This window comes from Ursus arctos, unplaced genomic scaffold (assembly GCF_023065955.2).
Source record: "Ursus arctos isolate Adak ecotype North America unplaced genomic scaffold, UrsArc2.0 scaffold_7, whole genome shotgun sequence".
Taxonomy (NCBI): Eukaryota; Metazoa; Chordata; class Mammalia; order Carnivora; family Ursidae; genus Ursus; species Ursus arctos.
The window spans coordinates 78,643,671-78,670,659 of NW_026623089.1; the positions used below are offsets into that span (position 1 = coordinate 78,643,671).

Sequence of the window (26,989 nt, forward strand, 5' to 3'; positions counted from 1 at the left end):
ACTTCGACGCACAGAACTCAGACTATGTATTGCACTCAATACCAGACACGGTAGTAAATTCTAAGGACACAAAATTATAAGGATATCTGGTTTTCCTAGTAGTTCCATTATTGTTGGCCGAAGTTGTACTGTTGGTTAATTCTGAATCTATTCTGTGTGTACTGGAGCAAATGAGCACATATATACATATTTGTATATTGTATTTATAAATATAAATATATATGTGTATATATATATATATATATTTAAATGGTTTAAGTAAAAATAATTGTTTAGAGCATCAGAGTTTTCACTGCGAATGAGTGTGGGTGCCAATGGGGACCAGAGGAAGGTGAGAAAGAACACTGATGCTGCATTTGAATTAAAGATATCAGTATGATCTCATCGCTTCTGAAGAGATTAAGTCTTGGGTTAGCTCTCTGATAGCAGTGACACTCCAGTACAATTGGAACCCCCCAGCACCCAGATACTGGCTTCTAAATGATATTCCCTACTAAAAGGAGCCAGTTGTTCCTTAAAGAAATGGCAGGTTCTGGGTCTAGAGCAGGAAAAGTGCAAGGTGAGAGCTGAACAACTTCTGCCAGAAAATAAGGCAACGCCTGCTAGTAACAGCATCATTTCAAAAGGACCCAGAAGGGGCTGTTACCAGATAAATCTGGAAAATTTTTAAGACTCCAAAATAATAACAGTAGTAATAAATTATAATGTATCAAATTAAAAAAAATTTTTGATCAAAAGTGAAACCCAGAAGCGCAGTAGGTGGGAGGAAAAAAGACAAGAGGGAGAGGGGAAGAGAGGGCAGAGACGCAGTGAGAGAGAGAGAGAGAGAGAGAGGAATTGTATGTGTACATAGGCATGCGGGGAGAAAAGAGAAAGAGACAGTGAAAGAGAAAGGACGTGAGGGAGAGTGTAGGGGTGTCTGGACAGGGAGAGAGGAGAAGGAAGAAAGAAAACTGACAATTGGTTCAGGCTAGGCTTAGCACTGGGTGCTAAAAGCACGTTGCTAAGGAAGAGAAATTCACATTGTCTTCTCCCTGTAAATTACTTATTAATGACAGAGCATCATTCCATAGATAACTTATTAATTACAAAGGGGAAAAATGATACCTTACATTGGAGAGGTTGAGCAGTCGGCACCTTAAGCAACTGATCAAGCTTATCATCAGTAGTGGAGCAAGCCGCCACCTTGTGCCCTGCGCTGTGTTGCAAGAAGTGATGTCAAAAATGTTTAACCCCATGGTTTTCAAAGTGTGGTCCCCAGACCAGAGAAAATTACAAATTCCGATCAACAGATTTTCTACTGGCCTGAACTCTTCAAGAAAGTCAAGGTCACAAATAACAAAGAAGTAGAGCCTGGGAGGATTTGTGGGAAGAAACCTTTAGATTAAAGCTAAAGAGATAGGGGCATTTGGGTGGCTCAGTTGGTGAAGCGTCTATCTCCGGCTCAGGTCATGATCTCAGGGTCCTGGGATCAAGTCCCACATTGGGCTCCCTGCTCGTCTGCTTCTCCCTCTGCCCCTCCTCCCTGCTCATGCTCGCTCTCTCACATAAATAAATAAAATCTTTAAAAAATAATAAAGCTAAAGAGATATAACAACAAAACGCAATGAGTGAGTTTTAACTGGATTCTGAATTTAAAAAAAAAAAGAAACAAAAAACTGTCAGGATGTCTGCAACTTATCAACTTACTTTCAAATGATTCAGGAAAAATAAACAAAAATAAAAAGGCAAATTAAAATCTCTATATATTTATCTGTACATAGAAAAAGAAACTCAATCTGAAATAATGTTACCAATTAATGTATATAAATGTCATTGAGCTATTTTTTTCAGCTTTCCTGCAATTCTGAACATTTTCCTAAGAAGTCAAACCAAAATTAATACCCAAAAGAGGTCTAGGAACCAAAAGAAAGGGGGGTATTCTAAAAAAACCAAAAGCCAAGAGGTCAACACACGAATGATTCTGTACATGCATTTTTGCAAAGTGAAAGACTGAAGTATCCCGAAGCAACGGAATACAGAGCTGAGAGTACTGGGGGAGTCACTACTGAATCCTGCCGAGACTCCACAGCTACCCACACACGGACTATTATTAAAAAGTGCTGCACTTCCAATTTTCCCCTTTACTATGGAGGAAATGCAGAGAGAGTTAATAACATTGTTAACCATAAGCTTGTAAGGTTCAGCATTCCAATAAAACTGAGGAATCTCGACTTGCAACCTCAGCAGTTAAATTACTGCCATGAAAATCACTTGCCAATGGCCAAGTGCATGAAGGAATAATTATACATGTTTACTGGTAGCCATCAGTCAAGTCCAAGAGCCATGAGATGAAATATGAATGCAATTAAATATGAATGCCTAGTCTGAGGGCCTCCCAGCACCCCCCCACCCCACACACGTACACGAAATGAATGTAAGAATTTTGTTTGGATATTTTTCCTGATAATTTGAAAGGCTATTGAAAAATACAAAACATAAGTCCAAAATGACATCCTTCAAAAAAGGGGTCCAATCAGCAGCAAACAAACCAATAAAGAAAGCGCTCTGTTCATGGAAGTATTAAACCCTTCATTTCATGATCATCTGTTCTTGAGAAACTCTACAATCGACAGCAAGATGCTCTCCCCATATTTAAAGTGCATGATTTATGACTGACTTTCTTCTACAGCTTTTATGAGGAGGCATTTTTTAGCTATCCCATGTGAGTTGCTAACATCTGCACTGATGAAAGAATTGTAAAGAGCAAAATTCACAAAGGATTACTACTATCAGATTTTTTAAAAGAGGAGCAACACATTATAATTTGATGTACTGATAGTTTTTGAAGTACTTTCCAATGTAAACTTCAAAAGATCATAATGAATATTTAATTTCAACGCAGCACACATTGTGAGTTCAAAATTACTGGCCACTAGGAAACTAAATCCACCGATAAAAGAATGTAACCATTTATTACATCCACGGGCATGATTTTGAGCTGTGATTATATGTAAATCTAATGTCTCTACAATTGATAACTGTGGGATTAACTGGATATTTCTGCAACCTTAAAATAGGGTAAACAGTCAATAGTGAGAGGAGTTAATCAGTTAATGGTTAGCAGTTGCAGCTGCAAAATGAATCACCATTCTTTGAAAATCTGGATTTTAATCTTGAATGGTCTCTATACTGTAAGTAAGCACTATTTTGAAACCTTTTATTAGTAAATCTCTTTTCCTGTCTACAGTTGCCAGCTGTGTATCCATTAGACTTGGGGGAAAACAGCAAAGCCCAGTGGAAGATCAGCTTGAAACAGAGGGTTCCTGAGTGAAGGTTCTCGAGTGAAACGGGGGCTGCAGAGGGGAACCATGGTCACACATGGGGTGGAATAAATCCACCACTTACAAGCTGTGCAACGTAATGAAAATCATGTCAGCTTTCCATGCTTTTACTTCTCCATCTGTGAGATGGGGATATTTTTTTTAATGTTTTTTTATTACATTATGTTAGTCACCATACAGTACATCCCTGGTTTCTGATGCAAGGTTCGATGATTCATTAGTTGCATATAACACCCAGTGCACCATGCAATACGTGCCCTCCTTACTACCCATCACCAGTCTATCCCATTCCCCCACCCCCCTCCCCTCTGTAGCCCTCAGTTGGTTTCTCAGAGTCCATAGTCTCCCATGCTTCACTCCCCCTTCTGATTACCCCCCTTTCTTTATCCCTTTCTTCCCCTACCGATCTTCTTAGTTCTTATGTTCCATAGATGAGAGAAATCATATGATAATTGTCTTTCTCTGCTTGATTTATTTCACTTAGCATTATCTCCTCCAGTGCCATCCATGTTGCAGCAAATGTTGAGAACTCGTTCTTTCTGATAGCTGAGTAATATTCCATTGTATATATGGACCACATCTTCTTAATCCAGTCATCTGTTGAAGGGCATGTGAGATGGGGATATTAACAATGGTCTACCACATTGGTAGGCTGTGCTGATTGCACGAGACAATGTACGAATGTCTGACATATAGTAAGTGCTCAGCGAACGTCGCCAGGACCGTGGCTTCTGCTGACAGCTAGCGTTATTGTCAGGCATGATCCTGATGGTCTTTCTTAGCACTGCCCCATCACTAGCTTGTGAGTTGGTTGGTAGTTAAGGTTGTGGCATTATGGTTAGGGTTAGGGTTAGGGTTAACCCTAACCCTAATTGCAGCTGTGGGGCGGGGGGGAGTTCTGTGTCTTTTGGCAAAGGTGGATTTTCCATAATCCCCTCCACTGCTTTCCCTGCATTCTAGCCCATCCAGAAATGCCTGTTTGAGACCTTGTGTATATGCAAGAAAACTATGCAGAAATTTAAAGAAACACCGGCACCCATAATGTCAAATATTCCCCCTTCCAGCTTAATCCCTAAATATAATTGCTGATTTACAGAGTTACTGTCACCCTCCCCCATCCTTTCTGGAAGACACTGCATACTTCCCTCTGGGTCCCAGGATGCAATCATTTTTAAATGACTGTTCCTCCTTTGGTAAGGCACTTTTTTGGGGGGTGGGAGGTGCTGACCCTTAAACCTCTTCCAAGATTGTCCCCAAGGGGCTCTCCTGCACTCCTAAACTGCATTTCCCTCTGGTTCTTATTTGATTCCCAGGGAAGTGATACTGAACACATGCATAACTATGAAGGTCAATGTCATGACACAACTAAGGGCCTAGACAGACATCACTTTTTTCTCAATTGGTTTGATGATGATTTTGTGATAGGCTGGTCTCTGCCACTGGCACACAGGGGATGACTGCCCATTATCCTAAATGAGGGACAGAGCTGTCTTTGTTTGTGAGCACCATGGGACAAGGGACCACATAATTCTTGTTCCCCACTGCACTCCCAACAGAGCAGATGGTGTGGCCATGTATTGGGAAAGCATCTGCTGAATGACTAAATGGCAGAAAGAGAGTAAGAGAGAGAGTGGACAGAAAGGGAGAAAGGATGGGCAGAAGGAAAGGAAAGAAAAGGACAGTTCCTTAAAAGGGGCGCCTGTGTAGCTCGGTTAAGCACCTGCCTTCAGCTCAGGTCATGATCCCAGAGTCCCCGATCAAGCCCATGCCCGGCTCCCTGCTGAGCAGGAAGTCTGCTTCCCTCTCTGACCCTCCCCTTGCTCTTGCTTTCTTTCTCTCTCTCTCTCTCAAATAAATAAATAAAATCTTTTTTATTTATTTTATTTTTTAAATAATATTTTTTTATTATATTATGTTAGTCACCGTACAGTACATCCCTGGTTTTTGATGTAAAGTTCTATGATTCATTAGTTGTGTATAACACCCAGTGCACCATGCAATACATGCCCTCCTTACTACCCATCACCAGCCTATCTCATTCCCCCAACCCCCTCCCCTCTGAAGCCCTCAGTTTGTTTCTCAGAGTCCATAAAATCTTTTTTAAAATGCCATCCAATGGTTAAGCTTAATGTTTAAGAACAGTTTAGGTCAAGAAAATGAAGGATTAGGGGTCAATTCAAAAATAAATGTGGGGCGCCTGGGTGACTCAGTTGGTTGTGTCCGACTCTTGATCTTGGTTCGGGTCATGATCCCAGGGTAATGAGACTGAGCCCGGAATCAGACTCCACACTCAGCTTGGAGTCTGCTTGAGATTCTCTCTGTCCCTCTGCCCCTCCTGGCACTCATGCTCGTGCTCTCTCTCTTTCCCTCTGTCCAGTGTGTGTGCGCATGCTAAGTAAATAAATAAATAAAATCTTTAAAAATAAATAAATGCAAGAAGTGATTATATAGGTATGCTGTTCTCTACCAAGAACCCAATGCTAGAAAGGAGGGAGGCTAGGAGCCCCTTACAGCCGATCATTCAATACTACTATAAGATACCAATGGGTCATATAATCTTTCTTCCTCAAGCATCTTTGAAAACAGGAAGAGTGATACCCATCTGCCTGGAACAATTTAGGCCTGTTTCTGCCAAGATGACTTATCAAGCCCCATTCCAACGCTGATAAATTTTTCATAGTCTCCTTTCTAGCTATGTCCAAATGGCCATTGTAAGTAATCTCCTAGGATATTAACATTTGGAGTACATGCGCCTACCGAGGCTTTTAATATAAATGAACATTTAGAGAATAATTTAGGATTGGAAGTCTCCACCATTTCACATTTCACGAAAGTATGTCAAATTTATGTCAGACTTTCAGATGGAGAACTCTATATTTTCCAACAGAATAGCATGGCATGTATATGAATTGAATGCACACTTGGGATACTATGTAACTGCTGGTTCAACACGAGAGAAGACTCCATTTAAAAAACAAAAACAAAAACATTTGGGCAGATAATTCTAACCATCCTGATATAAACTTGTGAGAAAATAGCACAGAAAAAAGATAAAAGAACGCTTTAAAAAATTTTTTTCAATTATTCAAACCAGCAAGGAATTATTTAACAGGGTCATTTAAAATTTCCACTGACTCACATCACAAGCAGTTTCAGAATCAAGCTTTCGCCAAACATCTCCTGTCCCTAAAATGTTTCACTCAGTAGTGAATAGCTTAGAGCAAAATCTCTGTTAATAAAGAGGAGATATTTATATCACCAGTGATGAAAATAAATAACAGGCGAGCAAGTTGATGTTTATTAAAGGCTTACTATGTGCTAAGCACTGTATTTTTTTTTAAAGATTGATTTGTTTATTTTAGAGAGAGAAAGTGTGAGGGGAGAGAGGCAGAGGGAGAGAATCTCAAGCAGACTCCCTGCTGAGTTTGGAGCCCAACTTGATCTCACGACCCATGAGATCATGACCTAAGCCAAAACCAAGAGTTGGACACTTAACTGACTGAGCCACCAGGAGCCCCCCATGCCAAGCACTATATTAACTGGCACCTTACATACACTTAAAACTTTAATCCATGTCAAAAGACCATATGAGGCATATACAATTATTATACCCACTTTATAGATTAAAAAACTCAGGTTTTTAGAGGCACCTAGGTGGCTCAGTTGTTTAAGTGTTCAGCTCTTGATTTCGGCTCAGGTCGTGATCCCAGGGTCGTGAGATCCACCCCCAAGCCAGGCTCCATGCTCAGCAGGGCATCTGCTTGTCCCTCTCTCTCCCCCTCTGCCCTCCCCTTCCCCCAGCCTCTAAAATAAATAAATAAATAAACAAACAAACAAATAAATAAAATCTTTTTTTAAAAAACTCTGAGGTTTTGGATGGAAACAATGGGAAACATAGGAATATGGCTTAGGGTGAGGAGAAATCTATCTGCCCTAAAATGTGGACTCAGTGGGACATCCCATCCCTCCCTTCCTCTCTCCCCAGCCAGTCAGTGGTGGGCTCCTCCTTAGCTGCACTAAGACACTCAGGCCCTCATTTCTCAGTGACACACTGGCCACAGGGAACTGCAGTAGCTCCCTCACTTCCTGATGTGGGTGTGACAGAGAAGAGTCAAGGATAATTACGTAGTTTGGGGCTTGAGCAACTGGAGTCAGACAGAACTGTCCTTTTCAGAGATGGGGAAAACTGGGAGGGACAGGACAATAAAGTTCTATGATTTAATATTAAATAGTATATTTATAATAATTTATAATAATATATAATATATATATAATAATTACATAAGTTATATATTATAATCATAATATTGTAAAGAGAAGCTGGGAAATTCTGGCACATAGTAATCCCTATATACTGCCAAGGATTTTTATTAGCTATTATTTTTTTAAATTATTATTTTCTTTTTACAGGATGGTGGGATTTAGAGAGAAAAGTGTTGGCACCCTTTCATGTCAGGAACAAGTCCCCTTTGGCCATAACTCTTGCTGCAGTAACTTGTGGAATTTCTGTTTGGGAGGTTTCTATTACACATAAGTAGGGTCTTCTTCAAATGTGCATATAAAATGGAGGCATGACCACTTAGAATGAAAAGCGCTCTAAGTTCACCAAATGTTCCCCATTCCACCACTCGACTGGCACTTAGAAAAAAGGACAGCCAAAGCCCCACATGCAGTCGGATGTCGGAACCTATCAGGTCTCACTCTTCTCTATCCTTCAGCATACAGGGTGGCAAAGTGAAAATCTTGAACATCAAGCAAGGCTCCCGGTGTCTGTAAGATCGAGGACACGTGTCTTGATGCGGATCTAGCGTTCCTCTAGGACCCGGCCTATCGTGTTACTCTTCGTTCCTTCCCACTCTCCATGTGCATTCTGCCCTGCACTGCTTCCGGGTCTCGGGCCAGGGCTTCCCCTTCCGGCCGGGAGTGCTTCCGCATCCCGCGGCTGTGCCCTCCGCTTACGCTGTCTCCTCTGCTTGGAGTGCAGGGCTCTTATCCATCCTACTAAGCAGATGTCGGGGGCAAAGGTTTGGCAATCAGGCAGACTTATGTCCCCCTCTGCCTTTTTCATGTGCTCGTTGTGTGACCGTGAACAGTCATTGAGCTTCTCAGAAACTCTTCCTCTTCAGCACATGGTGCCAGTGATAACCCTACCTTGCAGAATGGTGGTGACAATTATTAAAGTAAGACATCAAAAGTGGCCCAATAACTGTTATGTTTTTAAACTCTGGTTTTGAATAGAGTAAATGCACATGATTCAAAACTCAAAAATATATCAAATAACAGATCTCCTTTTCACTCCATCCCCCAGATGAAGTTTCCCTATATATATATATATACACACACACACACACACACACATATATACATATATATATATATATACATATATACACACACACACACACACACACACACATCCTTGTGGAGGTATTAGAAACAAATGCTGGTATACAAACAGTTACTGACATTTTTCTTCTCTCACTTCATAATGTATCTTGGAGAGCCTTCCCTGTCTATACACAAGCAACTGTCTTACTCTTTTTACAACAGCTGTAGTGATCCAGGGTACAGATGTGCCATCAGTGAAATAAGCCACTCTCCTATGGATAGATTTTAAGATTCCTAGTCATCTTTTCTCTCGAACACATTATTATAAAAGTTTGCAAACATAAACAAAAGTTGAATTTAACAGTTGAAGTTAACACTCATGTGCTTACCAGCTAGATTCTATAAACAATATTTTATTATATACTTGCTTTATCCATCCCTCATATTTTTATTAATTTCAAAATATGTTGCACGTATCATGACACCTCCCTCAAAATACTTAATGCGTATCATTTATTATTAGGTAGTAAACTTTCACCATTGCGGTTACTGCCGCAATGAAAACTTGTAGTAACACTACTTCACACGTGGGTGGCTATTTTGCAGAAACTGGATTGTTGGGAATGTGTGCTGATAATTTTCAGGGATATTGCCAAATTTTCCTTTATCGAGATTGTAATAATTGACACTCCCACCAGCAATGTAGGGAAGTTATCTGTTTCTATTTACCTTCACAATATTATTATCAAATGTTTATCTTTTTAATTTTTTCAAAGATTTATTTATTTGAGATAGAGAGGGGGAGGGGGTTGGGGCAGAGGGAGAGAGAGAATCTCAAGCAGACTCCATGCTGAGTGTGGAGCCTAACTTGGGGCTCAATCTCAGGACCCCAAGATCAAGACTGAGCCAAAATCAAGAGCTGGATGCTTAATGGACTGAGCTACCCAGGTGCCCCATATTATCAAATTTTTAAATATTTGCCAATACCAAAGGTTAAAGTGTACGGTTTTATTTTGTATCTTTTTTTCATATGTGTAGGAGCCACCTCCATTTCTTTTTCTTTCAATTCTCTATTCTTTGCCTATTTTCGTACCAGATTACTGGGCTTTTCACACTGAGAAGTACAACTCTCTGTATTGAGGAAACTCTCTATATTGAGTAGTACGACTCTCTATATTACGAGCTGCAATTGCTTTTTTCCAAGTTTGTCATTTCTATTTTGAATTTAATATGACTTACTTCTCCAATCACGACTTTATTTTTATGTTAATTTCCAAGCAGTACTAAATACTTAGTATTTCTCCATTACTGACTGCCCCAGTCTCGACCCTTACAAGTGCTTCACTTGGATTCTACTGAGTTATTTGCAGGGGCCAACTGTGCTGCATCTCTCCCACCTACGGGCTCTTGTAGATGTTGCTTCTTTGTGGGATGTTCTCTCAGTTCTTTTCTCCTCGCTGATGGCTACAGGTCCTTCCAGACTGAGTGGAAAGGCTGCACCTACAGTGCAGGTGCCCTTAATCCCTGAGGTAGGTTTGGTGGTCTCGTCCTGTCCTGTCACAGTGCCTCATGTGCACCCTGATCAGAACACCTTCCTTCTCTGAAATGATTAGCTACTTCCTTGCTTTCTGCTCCGGATCTGTGAGGACAAGGGCTACGATTCATTCGTTCATGGTTGTATCTTCAGCAACTAGCCCAGTACCGGGCATATACATAAGTGATCAATAAATGTTAAGGGGCAAGGAAACAGGAAAAAAGGGGAGAAGCAAGGGAGAGTGGGAGCACTATAAACAGGGTGTTGTGGGGCTGAAGTGTGCCCTCCCAGATTCATTAGATAAAGCCCTAACCCTCAATCCCTCAGAACATGACTGTATTTGGAGACAGGGCCTTTAAAAGGTAGTTAAGGCAAAATGAGGCTGTTGAGGTGGGCCCCTAATCCAGTCTGGACAGACGTCCTTATAAGAAGAGTAAATTTGGACCTGCAGAGAGATACCAGGGATGCATGCACATGGAGAAAAGACCACGTGAGGACACAGCAAGGAGGCAGCTGTCTGCAAGTCAAGGAGAGAGGCCTCAGGAGCACCCACCAATACTTTGACCTTGGACTTGGAGTCTCCAGAACTGTGAGAGAGGAAATTTCTGTGGTTTGAATCACCCGGTCTGTGGAATTTCTGCTATGGCGGCCCTAGTACACTCATACACAGTCCCAGAAAAGCAATACAGAGGCTTAGAGGGCACAGAAGGGAGAATGGCTGGGTTGCGGACTGTCTAAATGTAGACCATTAGAGGCACAGGGGAGATTCATATGTCTTGGCAAGTATGTCACAACTGAGAAAGAAAAAGTGGTTCTTTATTTTCCATTCAGAACAAAGAGATGAGGCTGATTTTAAACTAAAACCTCTGTTCTCTAGATTATAATGTGAACATATAATTAAATTTGATTTTGATTGGGTAAGGCTCTCTCAATTTTAATTCTCATGGATTTAAGTCATAAACTATAATGGATTTACATGGTGTGAGAATTTAGTCTGATTATAATAAGCCACTCAGGCTGAAGGAGGTGCATGCATTCAGAGCAACACTGCATTGTTGGGACTGGTGAAAAATCACTATAATTTTTAGTCTGCCTATAAAGTGGAATGATATTTTTCAGATTTAGTAGTTCCCTCTTTCCTACTGGGTTAGTTTGTTTCAAAGAGATGTTTTCCTTAGAAAATGAAATCTGATACACTGCCATACTCAATGGCATTATGAAAAAAAGAAAAATTAACCATGGGACATGAAGTCCTTGAGAGTGCTCCTGTGGCTGTGTGTTTCATCTGTGATGATGGCCATAATTTTGTATTAAAAACTATATGCCAACTTTGACAAACTGTTCATTTCCCTTCATATTTTGGGTAAGTCAATATATCTATGACAGTACATAAATCATTAAGTTAAATCAAGTAATGTCTGGTTTTCACTTCAAGTTATGATGGAAACGTGTGAAATTATATTCAGTCTCTATTGTGATGGCTATGATCTGGAGGCTACATGGTTAATTTCCCTGACAGACTATAAAATCACCCAGCCAGGGACGGTGAAAGCTGTTAATCAGGAAGATAACCTTTGAAAGCCTTACTCCTTTCATAATGGTTGCTAGTTAAATATGAACATCTGGGAAATCATTATGAATTCACTGTGCATGAATCTATTGCCCTATGTACAGAACTCCTTTTTATTACAAACAGACTTTACATAATAAGGAAAGAATAAATATATCAATGTTCTTTTTTTTTTGCCACACACATATTTGATGCACCATTTATTAACAAAATTCGATATCGGATTTGGATGTCTATAACACTGGCTATAAAATGGGGATAATACTATATAATTGAGAACTTATCTAAAAGGCTTAATGTTTTAGCAATGCTTTGAGAATTTAAATGCTTTAAATGTGCTAATTTTTATGATGTTATCTCAGAGGTTCATTTTGATATTTATCTTATGTGTATACAATATAAGCCGAGTGAAATGTCCTTTTGTTTTACACATACATACATAATACAAGTTGACAAATTTAAGAAGTGATTTCCACAAGCCATTCTTTTCTTCTTCAAATATTTTTTACTGGTAATCTAGAATCTGCCAGCATGGGCATCTGCACCACTCAGCAAAGAGATGTCTTCTAGATTTGTTATGGACACAGATGTCTGAATGCCTGAGTTATGTTTGAAAAGTGAAAAACTGAATAAAGATTTTCCCACCTAACAAAGCTCGATCACCAATGCCAGAAGATTTTGGGAGGGAATTCTCATGCCATTTGAAAAGGAACACTGACTTTTACACAATGGGAAACAATGACCAGATTACAGTTCTGCCTAATGGTGTTAGGACACTAGGACTGTTCTAAATCTTTATTTTCTGAAGTATGTAACTAAGACAGACCCTAATCCCAAATGAAACTTAATTGAAGTTGTTTTTAAAAACATGGTAGGAGAGATTTCTCTTTCTAGTGTTGCCAAATAAAACTGACTCTGGACTTTTCTTCATTGTCACTTCAGCCAAGTTAGACCATAATGAGAACCAGTCTTTTTGACTTTAACCCAACAGCATAAATAAAATTTAAAATCTAGACTCTTTATTAAAATACATTAAAAAGGGTTTTCAAAAAGCTTGGCATTGTGTACATATTTATCCATAATAGGAAGTAACATACATATGTAAATATAACCAAGGGCAAAACATAGTGCGCATTTGTTCATTTATACTTGTGGATAAGGGATTTCTATTCCCTACAATAAGCTTTCCTGCAGTAACACTGGAGAAAAAAATAGTTCAATATATCAATATGAAGAAAAAAATATAGCTAAAACAGAAGGCTCACATAGTGTGTAGTTAGGTCAGAAAATCTTTTTAGAGACCCTTATAATATGTAATTAACTTCTGTGACACTGACAAAATTGTAATTGAATGAATATTGGTATAATTGGTTTGTCGTTCATCTCCCCCATTATATGTGAAAGCAGGGACCTAAAGCACTTGTTTTGAAGAGTAACTGTTTACCTAGAGAGAGGGGCAGAGGACACATGAGAAGAAGTAATGGTCACTGTCTGTCTACTACAGTCAGCTCCTATGGTAAAGACGCTTCATTGCCTTTACTGCATCACAGCTCTGGACAGCAAGAATCAGAGTCTCCATTAAGCTGCTGAGAAACTGGGAGAAAAGAACTGACTTTCTCCCTTAGCAGAGCTGAGTCCAGGACTAGACCCCAGAGCCATACTTTTTCCATCTGACCGTGGTGCATCCTCAAGGAAAGAAAAGATAATCCTTTGGCTTTGTTTTTTACAAAGCAGAAAACCAGCACTTTCTCCAAGCCTCCAATCAATGGTTCATAAACTTGGCTGCTCGTCAGAATCATCTGAGGAACATTTTAAAAGTATCTGGGTCCCCTAGCCAGAGATCCTGATTCAGAAGGTCTGGGATCCTCCCAGGCATTTCTATTTTTAAAAAGCTCCACAGTTGAATCTGATGCATATTCAGGCTTGAAGTTCTGTTCTTGTCCAAACCTAGCAAATGTTCTATCCCTATCCTCCCCTAAATTATAAACATCTTTCTGGTTGAAAGGGGAAGATTAGAAGTGTATGCACAGTAATACTTAGGGAACATCTACTGAAGTTCCAGGCATTGTATAAAAGGATTTCACGGATATATATCTCGTTTTATAGGCAGTGAATGTGAGATCAATGCTTACAGAGACCCAGTTACCATTGCTTTAAACTTAATAAAACTAAAAATACATACCTTTTTCTAAAATACACCTTATCTCACTCCTTAAAAAAAATTACAAATATCATTGTTCATTTCAAGAGTTCCTTAACAAACCATCCAACCATCCAACAACCGGACAAAGCCTTCTTCTAAGCCCAAGACACTTAAGAATTCATGTGTGCTACCTACTGATCCTACCTGTTAAGACACAGTTATCTCTGACGCCCTGCAAAGCCCTTCACAAATATTTACGATCTCTAAGGTTTATCTTATGTGTGCTCTTGAACAAGCCCTGTGAGCTACTATATGGGGCCGAATGTTCTCCCCCTTCTGCTTTGGCTATGATGTCCCCATGATGTCTGAAACTCAGGCTCTGAGGTCTTCGATAGTGTCTAAGTGTATTTATCAGCTGCCTCTGGCTAAGAGATCACTGATTTGCCACCATAACTTGCTAGACACTTGCTTGCCTCTGCCAAGCACCGTGCCAGTTTCGGATGGATACCACTTTCTCCTGGTGCTTTCGTGCTAATGAGCCAGAGTCCCTGAAGAGCTCAAGCTGCTCTGGGCTCTCTGAAGTTCATGAGATGCAGAAGTCACTGTACATTGCATGAAAAGTGGATGGTTGGCTGGGAATGCCACACTCTTTGATTCAGTGTTGTGTTCTTCCACACAAGCACTAGAGCAGTATTGCCCCGAAAGCCTCCAGGACTGTAGTGCAGAGCTCTCTGCTTTTCTTTCAAGTTCCCTCCTGCCTCATCTCCACAGGATTCACCTAGCCTTTCAAGTGGGAATGGCTGGTAGATAAACAAAGCAATAGGCACTGTGATATTCCCAGATAGTTCACTCCCAACAATCACTAAAGCTGTATTATTAGACTAACTCTAAGTCCATCCACCCGTGAAAGCGTTCTTTCTCCAGAAGTTCTGACAAGTCTCTCCCATGAACCATCTGCCAGCTGGTCAGTTGCACCAGCCCAACAAGACATGTCCAGACATGTGTGATTTTGGGTAGCGGGCCTGGCTTAGGCTCAAGCTAGGGGCCACCACAATGTCTACATCAATAAGAATGTGCTTCCGAGGGGCGCCTGGGTGGCTCAGTTGTTAAGCGTCTGCCTTCAGCTCAGGGCGTGATTCCAGAGTTCCGGGATCAAGCCCCACATCGGGCTCCTCCGTTGGGAGCCTGCTTCTTCCTCTCCCACTCCCCCTGCCTGTGTTCCCTCTCTCACTGGCTGTCTCTCTCTCCATCAAATAAATAAATAAAATCTTTAAAAAAAAAAAAAAGAATGTGCTTCCGAGCATGAGCTAAGACAGGAAAGCGACTACTGATGTGGTGAAAGAGCAGGCAGTCCTCTGCGTGGCCTTCCTGTGCCTTTCTCTGGGTCTCACACGTTGAGCAGGGCCAATCCACACAGTGAATAAATGTCTTACTGAACAGGTGTAGAAAAGCTTCCACCAAGAGAAAAAGTTCTAAATCCTGAGCAGAACTATGACCCCTGAATACAGGCCTACTGAAAACAAGCTTGAGAGAGTTGTAGGAATTCAAGTCATCAGAAGCCAAGATTCAATGTAAACACTCATTTATACTAACTTACCAGGCAGCCCTGGGGTTTTCACTATTTTCTTGCCTCTAGAGATCTGTGCTTCACATCCTCCTCCATCACTCTTGTTCTCCCTCTTATGGTAGCTTATTTATTTCCTGCCCACGTGCATTGTCTTCTGTAGGCCTTGCTGGGAAATGTGCTTAAAATCTCTTCTGTCCAAATCATCCTATCCTTGAATTAGCCTTTTCTGGTTCAGACCCTAACCACGGGTACTCTTTTTCCTTGTCCTAACTTTCAAAGGTTTGCCTTTCAGGGAATTGATTGGATGGTTCGGAAGGGAGTTGGGAGCAGTGACAGAGGAAAGGCTCTGGAATAATGGTGTTTAATATTGTGACCCCGTTTTGTTCCCAGGTTTGCATGTCCTGAAATGTTGGGGCTTCATCCTGTAGATGACAGGGAACCACGGGAAGTTTTTGAGCAGCAGGATATGATGAAATTCAGTCCGCCCATAACGGTTAATATGGATTATGAAGGGGGGACACCAAGGCAGGTGAGGAAAGAAGAGAAGGAAAGAGGGGCAGAATAAAAAAATGAAGGAGGTTTTAAGTGAAGGATGTGGATGTCAGCAAACGAAATGCAGCTATCAGAACTGGCCAATGATTTGGGAGAGAATAAAATGTACTGAATTTGAGATAGAACACATTTCAGATAATGGTGTTTGAGATTGTTAATGGTATAGAACTGAGGCTCGGAGAGTGAAGATATAAACATAAATACAGAGAAAAAGTTAAAATTGTGGCACAGGATCCTATTACCAAAAGAAAGAACAGAGAGAAACGAACACCAAGAACTAAAAAAACCCTAGGAACACCCACAGTTACCAGAATGGAAAGTGAAAAAAGGAGATTCAGATTTTGGCTAGTAAGTGGACGCGAGAGGGTGACTTCTCTCATAACTCTTGTTAATTGGTCTTACCCAAGAAATGGTAAGTGTTGCTTCACTTTTGCCCAGGCGTAAATGCTCAGACCAGCCCTGGCAGGCTCGGGTCACTGGCTGCTGTGACACCAGAACATCGCCCTAATGTGGTCTTTGAAGTCTCTCGTTCTAACGAAAACTTTTTTATACTTCGTTAACTACATTTCCCTAAAAGGAGGCCAATGCACTCTTGCCTTGGGCTGCAACGAGGTTGTAGGGGTGGTTCCAAAGTATTTATCGATGCATTAAAAATGCGCGTGGGCAGGACAGGCAATGCCTGAAAAAAAAGGGGAGTTCAATAAACGTATGTGGAGGGAACCAACGAGTGCCTGAACGGGGACAACTTCCATTCTGCACAAACTGGGTGGGGAAACTGGAAGACTGAATAAAATTCTGAATGGCAATGGTGTTGTAGAAGATGGCAAAGAGATGCAACAATGAAGATTCGGCAGGGAGGCTTTCTCTAAGGAAAACCATCCGGAGCCAAGAAAGACTTAGCCAGCCTGGTGTTGAGCATCCATGATGCAAAAAAAGCCCTGTGCCCCTGAAAAACAGGGTTAAACACGAGCCAAGGATGCTACGCTATAATTTTCAAAACCCGAGTTCTATACAAGAGTCTTCTCAGCATGTCATTGATGATTGAGGGAAATCTTGCCCTGTCAGGCTCAGCACTGGACCAGCCTTTGTAAGGGTAATGATTAGCTTCCGTTTTAGGTCTGCAAACTGAAAACATCTATAGGATTTGGAAGGAATCCGAAGAAGACTGATCAAAGAGATTAAGGAATAAAAAAAAATGATAAGAAAATTAGCCCCAAAGAGAAAGACAAAAAATGTGGCTTATTTAACATAAGAAAGAAGAGGCTGATGAGCAAAGAACCATCTTTAAGTATTTTGTCAATGTGGCAAGCAGCTGGCCTGCTTCCCTCTAGGGAGCACAAGAGAAGATGGGCTTCCCAACTGGAGATACCAAAGTGGTTTTTCTTCCAAGAACTACCTGCCTGCAGGGGCTGGGTGTGCTGCCTCGGAGACTGTAACGGGAAGTAGCATTTCTTTCTCTGGACCCTCCTCAGCATGAGGATACAGCTATGTATGGAAACAGCTGTCCAGGGAAGAAGGAGAAATTCTAGAGACACAAAAATCCTGTTCTGTCTTTACAGCCCTGAAATCCTCACATACACTCAGGCATCAAGAGATGTGAGAAGGAACTCTCACAAGAATGTTTTTTCTTAAGAAGCTTAAAAGGGTGGATTTCGAACCTTAAATCATAACGATCTTTTTGAACATTGCTGTTGATTGGCTACAGATCTGCTCTGCCCATGACCCACTGTGCCGTTCAGAAAATAACTGTATTCAGTTGTCTATATTCCTAGCCAAGTGCAGGAGAACACACTACCGTCTACTATCCCACAAATGTGAATATTCACAGGAACGTTGGGAAAGTAAGTGACAACTTTTCTGAAAGGAATTATTCCCATGTCAGTTTCAGCCTCTAAAGCAAAATGACTAGATAGTAACATTTTTATTATTGTCCTCTTCCAATTCTTGTCTCTATTAGTAGTCAGGGGCCACTTTATATTCGGTTCCAAGCTTGGAAACATTCGGCTACAGTCCATCCTTCCCTTTGAGTTCAGAAATTACAAAGAACAAAACGAAAGATCCTTTTGTTACATTCCACAATCTCAGACTCATGAGTCATTGTAGTTTTTTGGTCACAGACTCAGTTTAAAAGAGAAGCCAAGAAAAGTTCTTGCTAGATATTGTATGGAAATGCAGAATCTAGCTGGGACTCTCAGGACCGGAGTGGTTTCAAAATGGCTGGCAAAAGAGCAGAGTCACTGTTCAGATCACAAATTCACCCTGTCCTCCCCTACCGTTGAGCCAGGACACCGTGTACAGGAATGAGTGAGTGGTGGGCTCACACCTCAGTCAACAGACATCTGCTTGCGAGATGGATGTCATCTGGGCTCATGGTCACTCAGCTGTAGTTTGGAACAATATTGTATCCTGGTTGAACGACAGTCTCCTGGGTTGTGCCATTCACGCTGATAATCTTGAAACAATTTCTACTTGATTTTGGCCCTTGTTTCTGTTTTAGCTTCTTGAACTCTATCTCCTGGTAATTTTTGACCATATATCATTTCTTCAAACTGATTAAATATAAACAATTCTTTAGGGCCCTTGGCTTCTGTCCTCTGTCCTTGGCTGTGGGCAGTGTCCCTGATGGCTTTCTGGGCCATATTCTTCTTTCTATCCTCTTCTACCCCTAACTGGTCAGCTTCACATCGACACTGTGGCCTTACAAAGTTTTCATTTATTTAGGGACCAATTCAGCAATAGAAAAGTTGCTGACCTCAACAGGTTGCATAATACAGTAAGTAACGTACTTAGTGAGTACACAATATTTGTTGAATCGGTGTGTGAATAAATGACCTGTGCCCTGGTCAAGCTACTGGCAATTTTCTGTTTTACAAAATAGACCTGCTACTCAACATAATTGTATTCCGCTATCTACATTTCCAGGCAATTGTAAAAGAATACTCTATTATCTATTAGGTATTTAAATTAATTTTTTTTAAGTTCTTAGTTTATCAATCAACTGTCGCCTGAAAAACCTGCACTGTCACCACAGATAAAGTCACTGCAGAATCCTTACTCCTTTTGTTGTCAACCTTTAGCTCACTTGTTGCCAGCACCAACAGTGGCTTTTGCAGTCCCCTTGACTTTCTTCATTCTGTTCTTGCATTCCTTTGGCTGTTTCTTGAGGTCCTTTTCTTCTCATATAGGCCATGTCTTGCAATCTATGTTTGGGTTCACTTTTCCTTGCATAATCCAGGAATCCTAAATCATGCCAAAGCCAGTTGTCTTGCCACCACCAAAATGGGTTCTGAATCCAAATACAAAGATGGCTTCTGGTATGGTCTTGTACCTTTTGGCTAGTTTTTCCCGAATTTTTGTCTTAAGTACTGTTGCCTTTCTGGGATGAAGAACATCAATGACCATTTGTTTCCACTGAAGTAATCGGTTGGTCATGAACTTCCTGGTCTGGAGAGTTACTGTGTCATTCATGATGGCGGTGGGTGACCTTCAAGCAGCCAGGGAGGAAAAGGCTAGCAATTTAAATTTAAATTCATTAAAATCAAACAAATTTTCCATTCCTCGATCACACTATACATATTTGAAGTGCTCAACAGCCATATGTTGTAGCACCTACCAGATCCAACAGTAGGGGGTATAAAATATTCCCATCTTCACAGAAAGTTCTACTGGATAGTACTGGATTAGACTGTTTTCAACTCTGTCAGTACATTATTGGCTTTCTGGATAATCTTGTGCCAAATACTGACTATACCTAACCTTTCAATGTACTTCAAGTCCTAAAACCCTCGCCCTAGTCTGAAAACAGATCACACTACAGTTTATTTTCCCAGTTCAGAAACCCAATGGTAAGAAACATCAGCAAGGAGAAACTTGATTTTTCTAAGTCATCTGAGTAACAAAAGATGATGCTGCATTGTTGTTGTTGTTGTGTGTGTGTGCGTGAAAGACATATTTGAACCAAAGACTTCATATCATCATTAATTCTTTCATCCTACATAAAATCCTGTTGATCAGTCCTCATATGAAATACATTCTACAGAGCATAAAGAAACCTGTAAACCTCCTCCTTTCATAGGACGATCCATGTTCTTCACAATTATAAAGGCCCTGGGGACGTCCTAATAACTGCATGTGGAACGCCTCAGTAAGGAAACAGTTCAGGTGGTTGAATCTACAGCCATGCAGAACGGCCTTCAGTGTCAAGGGAAGAGGATCTTCTCTAAACAGGTTTTTAGCGAGCCTTGTTTTTATTTTTAATTTTATTTAATTTTGTAAACAAGAACTGTGCCTACAAATAATACTCCCCGAGTCTGTAATCATAGCTTAGGTGTGCTGTTCTATACATATATACACATATGCCCACATCTGCATATATGCACGTCCATATATACGTGTGCATACACACATGCACGCACACGCACACACACATACTGGTATTCAAACGGATCCTGTGGTGAAAGAAGTAATCCTCAGCCTTCTGGATCACCACATCTTACTAAATTAGACATTCAGGCTTGTCATTAAGATCTTACAAGTACGTATTCACCCACAAAAAAGAATCACTCAGGTCAAGTGGGTGGTAAAAGATATGACTTTCTGTTGATTGGCCAGCGTGCCGCTGCAAGGACAAGCAGACCAGTAAAGATGCGATCTGGTCCAGTACGTCTCTGCACTCACTTGCGGCATTGACTCATAGTCTGAGCAGACACGAGAGATCAGAACCCCTCCCAGTCATGGTACAGTCCTGCATTAGCTGTCCAGCTCTCCTCAGGTACTTAGGAAATCACAGTAGGACCTTCACACACACACACACACACACACACACACACACACACACACACACATACACACAAAGCCCCAAACCCACAGGGGCAAATTGAGATTTGGGGGATGATGTGAGGTCCGCGTGAATGAACGTTGCTTAGCCAGGAGCAAGTGGATCCAGCCAAGCTCTACCTTTACCCTCGATTAAATCTACTTCCTCTTCATAATCTTGCAACAGACCCCAGCACCTCAACTACTGCCAATGAAAATCAGAAACAGATTCTGTGGAGTAAGTCTCTTGATTACTTTTAAAAGATCCAGACAGTAAGAGCAACAACTGCGTCTTGAGCAAAATGCATCAAATCCTGAACTACCAAATTTAGAACTCACACCGGAAAGAGTAGATGCAAAAATAGAGTGACACAGAGAACCCTGGCCCAAATGATAAAGAAGTGAGGAAGCTCCAATTAAACACAAAGAATTGAGCGTCCGTGTTTCTGCTTCTTTATGATTTCCTACTAAAATGACATTATACACATAAAAACAGAACAAACACCAAAGGGCAAAGAAAATTTGAGAGAACAGTAGGTGAGGCACAGCAAGAAAAGTTCGAAAGCCGTTCAGTAGATGGACGCAGGGAAGTCGCCCAGACTCACTAGAGAGCCTGAATTCTAAGTTTGAGAAGCAGGTAAGACGTGGGAAGCCAGCAGAGAGGCAAAATTCCAGGAAGATTCAGGAACTGTGCCTTGGAAGGAAGCAGGGAGGGATGGAAAAGAAAACAAGGGTGTGGTTGAGTACTTGGATTCTGGGGATCCCCCCATTTCCTCCTCTGCCCCTCATGACCAGAAGACTTCATGACCCCATCATGGTGGAGAGCTGAAAGCTCACTCTCTGAAGGTGCTGAGTCAGACAGGCTTGGGGATCTGGGTACTGGTAGCTCTCCTTAGTGCAAGAGGATCAAGGGAAAGTCTACATACTCACCAGTGAGACCTTCTCCCCTCCTCTGCCTGTAGAATGTCAGCACCAGACCTTAGACTCTCCCACCCCCACAACCCTATCCAGCCTCACCCCCAGGCAGAACACTAAAGGTCTGAGGAAAAAGGCCTAAACACACGAACATTTAGGAGCTGGGCCCTCACAGTTTCTTGGGTTGTTTTCCATACAAGGGACATTTCCTGAGGCAGTGAGTGAAGAATGAATGATGGTGAAGAACAGCAGCTCTGAGGCAGATTCACAAAGCAACTGGTTCAGAGAAAGCTTCCAGAACCGAGAGCACTGAGGAAAAGTCTCTCAGAAAATGAAATAATAAATGAATACATGAATGAAAATAAATACATAAATTAATTAGTTGATAAGAATATCTGCTGTGGTTGGATGGATTGAGAGAATATTTCCAGCTGCACTAATCAGGCTATGAATTAATGATATCAATGACTCATGTCCTCAAAATTCCTAGTATTCCAAGTGTCTGGAAGCCACAGAAGGCAGATTTACTCTTGGCTGAGTGGGCTGGGGAGGGTTATAGAAACATTTCTTCCTTACTCTTCAGACTTCGACTAGGATAATTTTCTCTAGAAACTTGCAGCCTCTCTTGCATGCCTCAGTCCTCCACAGTCGTGAATTTAGGCCAGAGCAGCCCTGGGGAGGAGCTGGGTATACAGAGCTCAGCTGCTTCCTCCCTCTTGCAGGAAAACTCGTCTGCTCTTGCTCCTCACTGGCATAAATTTCACAGGGGCAGGCCCCCCCCACAAAGGTCCATGATTCTCCAGGGCTGCCTGCTTGGCTGGATAGATCTGTTCAGTAGTAAAAGCCCACTTTGGCCACACACCCCATCACATTCTCCAAGATGTCTTGTAAGTAGCAAATGGTGATAGTTCGATTTGCATCTGCCTGACCCCTTTGTCTTTCTCAATTTGGTTCCGAATTTGGGTGGAGGGAAAGCCTGTTAGTTACCGCTCTCCCAAACAGCAACATTGTTACAGTTCTGTATATGTACAATGATGGGTAGCAGTGTATCTTACACAACGAGCAATATGCAAAAAGAACAATTTAAAATTCAGAATTCAATGACTAATTTCCTAGAGTATAGAAGAGAGAAAAATCTCCTTCCTATAACTGTTTCTTTGCTTTAAGAGAAAGTATGTTAATTGTGAAATATTCCAAACATACAAAAGAATAGAAAATACTGTGAAAACACTTACGAATCATCATCTAGCCATCTAGCCATAACAAATTGTAACATTTTTGCCATGTTTGCTTCATACCATATATTATTTTTTAAAGATTTATTTATTTGGGGGGGGGGAGAATGCGTGGGGGTGGGGGGGGTCAGAGAGAGAAGCGGACTCTCCGCTGAGCCCAGAGCCTGACGTGAGACGCAATCCCAGGACCTGGAGATCATGACCTGGGCCGAAATCAAGAGTCAGGATGCTTAACCAACTGAGCCACCCAGGTACACCACAGCCCATGTATTAAAAACAAATACATAACAGATACAGCTGAAGCCCTCTGAGATCATATGTTTGTTTCTTCTCTCTCTCTCTCTCTCCAAAGATAACCACTAGCCTGAAATTGGTAAGTATCGTTCTGTCATTCTGATGAATGTGTTTACCCAATACTCTTAACATATACATATGCATATACCCTACAGTATTGTTTTACTGTTTTTGTGTTTTAATAAGCGGCATCATACTGGATATACAATTCTGCAGCTCGTGTTTCCCAGGCAACATTACCAATTAAACAGTGATGCCGGTGGAGAGTAGTAGGCTCAAGAGCCCATGACCTGAATCAGATCCTGGCTCCAACCTTTAACCTGTGTGACTTCCAGCAAGAGACCTACTCTCGCTGTATTCAGTACCCTCGTTTACAGAAGGGGGGTAATAACTGTCCCATGTTCGTGGGCTGTCATTAGGAGTCCATGAACTGCTATGGAGAGAGAACTCAGAGCCGGACCTGGCACACACCAGAGCACCTGCAATGAATGATTCTTTCTCAGTGGGACTGATGTGTTGACACGAAGTTAACTACCAACACACTGAGCTACCTTCTACCATCTTCTCCTGTGTTTTCTCTGTCCTTTGTTCATTTGCTCTCTTTTCTTGACTTTTATTGAACTAACATTTTCTAAATTCTGTGTTCCTCTCTCTGCCAGTTTAGAAGCTGTAATTTTATCTAGTTATTTTTTTCTGGTACCACAAATTTAACCACCCATTGAACATATGCCTATGTAATCTCCGTGGTGTTGTCTAGCATTTTGGTTCAATGTTTAAAAAAATACGAAAAAGTAGGGATTTGTTTGCATTTGACAGTTAATTACATTTACAAATACATTTATGAAACTGTGCTCACTATCGCTTCTTGCGTGTCATATTTTTTTCCTTTGGTCTTGCTTTTCTTCCTGTTTAAGTAAATCCTCTAATAATTCTCATCGTGATTGCACGTAAATAATAATAATCCTTTAGTCTTTGGATAACTGAAAATGTATTCGTTTTCTCACAAAATACGGCCTTGGTTCTGGCTGAATATAATGCCATGTGTAGTGAAAGCTTTCTTATAATAAGAACGTGCTGATGACGGAATAGATGGATGAGTCCACAGGAAACAGGGGGCACCAAAACAGGGTTATCCAAGAAGCCTAATGTGATAACACAGTTTCCAGAAATGCATGTTGGTTCACTCTCTAATAAATCGTTTCAGATGAGAATTTGCTGGAAAAAAAAAAGTTTAATGGTAAGACCAAAGACGTCTGAATTAAGCATTATTTAATAGGAGTTGAACTGAGCAAATGTTTCTTGATAAATGCTCCTAAAGTCGTGGGTCCTAGTGCCTGACCCAGCTAAAGGGAAGGAAATAACACGTTACATCTGGGGAGGAACGGAGAATAGCATCTGATTTCAGTTGTCATGATTACATGGAGGCATCAAGAAATACATCAGAAGGCAGCCTTCTTTATTAAGGAATCTGCAAGTTAATAGGCATTACTAGGGCAACAAAGAGAAACTCAAAGGCCGAAGGATATATTTGGGTACTGAAAAGAAAGGAAAGTATAAAAAAATGATTTATAAACTTATCTTTTGGATACATTATCTTACTTCATTTGACCCCAAATTATATTTATCAGAATATTTGAAAAACCCACATTGGATCAGGTACACTACAATTCTACTTAGAGATAGAAGCTTTCTAAGACAGAGCAAGGACATTCAAGTTATGGAGGCAATTCTTTTTTCTTCCTAGTTAGATTTTAGCAATGCAGGAGGGTCACCACCTCAAGCCACTTCACAGATCGCAACGCCGCTTAATTGAGCCACATCTTTCCTATCATAGCCACATATTTCCTACCATTCCTGGATTTTTGCCACCTTTATTCATTCATTGATTTTTGTGTAACAGTACATGCTAAGTCAGGCCAGAAACTCCCTTTAAAATGCCCATTCCAGTGGGCATTTTATTCTGCCAGAAACTCCCTTTAAAATGCCCATTCCAATGACCTGGTAATAGTTTTAATGGTTTTCCAATGGTGTGTAAAGTAGTCTCATGACTAAATATCAAGGAGAATGACATAACTACTTTTTGCTCTTGTGTAGAATTTATTTGTTCTCAGACTGAATGTCTTTAAGTTGAATAAGAAGAGGGTAACTTTGGAAAATGTTAGCTCAGCTCTTAGTGGTAGAAACAAAATTATTATCACGCCCCAAAATGGGTACTGAATAACTCCTGAAATAAGATGAGGCAAATCTAAGGTCAACAGAATTGTCAGCTTCTCCCAAACTCAATCTCTACTTACTTAGAAGTAAAGGAAGTAATCTGCTTAAGGCATACTTGAGTGAGATTTTTATTTCTTTATTTTTATTTCTTTATTTATTTATGTATTTATTTTTAAAGACTTTATTTATTTATTTATTTATTTGGGAGAGCGAGAGAGAGAGAGAGCACGAGCAGGGGGAGGGACATAGGGAGAGGGAAAAGCAGACTGCCCGCTGAGCAGGGAGCCTGATGTGGGGCTCGATCCCAGGACCATGAGATCATGACCTGAGCCAAAGGCAGATGCTTAACTGACTAAGACAACCAGGCACCCCTCGAGTGAGATTTTTTAAAAGAATCAGGTTATTAAAATCATTTTCCAAAGCCCTTTATAAGCTTTGGACAAAGAAAAGAATGTTGTCAATTAGAATCTTAATTAATGTTTATGACAGTCTTTATGCTTATGTTAAGTGGTTTAAATTATACCTTTACATTTTTTTTTTTAAAGATTTTATTTATTTGACGGAGAGAGAGAGAGAGCCAGTGAGAGAGGGAACACGAGCAGGGGAAGTGGGAGAGGAAGAAGCAGGCTCTCAGTGGAGGAGCCTTATGCGGGGCTCGATCCCAAAATACCGGGATCACGCCCTGAGCCGAAGGCAGACAACGACTGAGCCACCCAGATGCCCCAAATTTATACCTTTACATTTTATGTACATATTGTAACACACAAATAATCATTACATATGATATATACTGAGAAACATTTTACAAGACTTGGAATTCATGTTTTAATTAGGTTATCATAGAAGATTTTAGTTATTGTATCTTTTATGATACACTATTGGTTATATCTGAAGTTGAGTCTTTGATTTGGAATGTAATTCCTTATTAGTGCACTGCATTTATAGAAAAAACTAATGGTCCATTTTTCCATAAACTAGTTTTATGGCATTGTGTCCAATGATGAAAGGCAGAAAACGCAAGGATTGGTTCTACTGGGGAACCAACAGAAAACAGAATTCAACAAATACTTAAATTTTTGCTATGTACAAGACATTTCCATGGATTCTGATAGGGACAAAAAAGAACAGAGCATTATTCTTGCCTTTCAAGAAACTTAAAACATGGTAGAACAGATTTTGTATTCAAACAATCAGACCATGGTAAACACCATAGAAAACCTAAGGAAAAGTTTCAGGTCATCACAGAAAGTCTCACTAATTGTTTAATGATTACAACATCAACAGTAATCTATTGCTAAGTGTAGATACTGAAAACTCCGCACAGTTGCGTAACATTAGATGAAAGCAGAGATATTCCATGCAAAGACCCTCATAAATGACGATCTGGTAGAGAGAACCCAAGAAATTAAAGAAGTGATAAAGGATTGACATGGTGCTTATAAAATCAAATTAAATTAAAAGGTACTCTAAATAAAACTGAGTTTCTGAATTTTTAAAAA

At 40.6% G+C, this 26,989-nt stretch overlaps 1 protein-coding gene and 1 pseudogene across 9 annotated transcripts in view; both read right to left on the minus strand.

The window, feature by feature from the left end:
- The window catches only part of RNLS (renalase, FAD dependent amine oxidase), a 253,614-nt gene that overhangs the window by 179,767 nt on the left and 46,858 nt on the right, over positions 1-26,989 (minus strand). The window lies entirely within an intron of this gene.
- LOC125282775 (40S ribosomal protein S24-like) lies at positions 9,702-25,893 on the minus strand (annotated as a pseudogene).